Source organism: Sturnira hondurensis, unplaced genomic scaffold (assembly GCF_014824575.4).
Source record: "Sturnira hondurensis isolate 20B ecotype Veracruz unplaced genomic scaffold, ASM1482457v3 Scaffold0017284, whole genome shotgun sequence".
In the NCBI taxonomy this organism is placed as follows: domain Eukaryota; kingdom Metazoa; phylum Chordata; class Mammalia; order Chiroptera; family Phyllostomidae; genus Sturnira; species Sturnira hondurensis.
This window is the reverse complement of record NW_028089915.1, coordinates 503750-505177: the sequence shown is the minus strand read 5'-3', so window position 1 is coordinate 505177 and position 1428 is coordinate 503750.

The window sequence follows — 1428 nt, the reverse complement described above, 5'->3', positions numbered from 1 at the left end:
GACAAAGTGTGATCTGTTCAGAGTTCCAGCTACTTCCAAAATAGTCTACACTCTGCAGTCATTTTCTTTTTCTGGGACCCTGTTTCCTCCTGAGACCTTGTTTCCTTGTTTCCTACCCAAGATGGAGGAGTGGGGCTCCATTGATGTCGGATCTCAAAAACCTTCTTGGGGGTTTTGCTGTTTCTCTATGCTCAGGTTCCTGAGAACCCACCAATGTCTGTACTCTTGTTCTTGTGAGCTGGTGGTACTGGTGGTAATGCCACTGGGAGGCCTGGATTCACTCATGATACTTTCTCACATCATTTGTCCAGGCTGTGAGTCCTTGCTGTTTTATTAAGGGCCTAGGCACTTGAAATAAAGCCAGAGTCTCCATGGTTTTTGCTGTCACATCCTCTCACTGAGGCATAAATATAAAAGCTTGACTACTTAGGAACTCTCGGCCAAGATGGAGGCATAGTTAGATACACTGTGCCACCTCACACAACTAAAAGAAGAATGACAACAAATTTAAAAACAAAAAACAACCAAAACTACCAGAAAATCAAACTTTATGGAAGTTGATTTTATGGAAGACTTCCATTGCTTTATGGAAGTCTGACAACCCAGGAGTTAAAGAAGAAACATTTATCCAGACCAGTAAGAGGGGCAGAGACAGGCAGCACAGGTGGAGAGGACTCATGGCAAGGTGGCAGCTGGAGGACCAGGTGGTCCCACATTTGCGTGCAGAGAAACCAGGAGGAACAATCGGGGAGGCGGACAGACCATGCAATCCAGGGTTCCAGCATAAGGAAATAAAGCCTCAAAACATCTGACTGTAAAAATCTGTGGGGGTTGTGGCAGTGGGAGAAACTCCAAGCCTAAAAGGAGAGTTTGTTGGAGAGACCCAAAGGGTCCTAGAATGTACACAAACCCACCCAACTGGGAATCAGCACCAGAAGGGCTTAATTTACTTGTGGGTTGTTGTCACCTGTGCATTGATTCTCGTTGTAAGACACAACAGGTGGTAGCAGAGCCTGTCCAGCAGAGTCTGCCTGTTGTGGCTGATGACGAAAATCAGTGCACGGGTGGACTCTGCTGGACAGGGTCTGCTACAGTGGGTAGCAGAGGAAATGACTGAAAACTGCTAAGAGCTGAGCAAGTGGCATTGTTCCCTCAACGACTCCTCCCCAACATATAGCACCACAACGCAACAAAGAGGGTTGTCCCCCACCCCCAGTGAATACCTAAGCCTCCACCCCTTACTATGTAACAGGAGTACCAGACCCCCCCCCAAATTTTAAAAAGGTGTAAATGGAAGAGCAGATCAAGCTACAAAAAAATACAACTAAGTGATAAAGAGATAGCCAGCCTATCAGATGCTGAGTCCAAAACACTAGTAATCAGGATGCTCACAGGATTGGTTGAGTATGGTCACAAAATAGAGAAAGA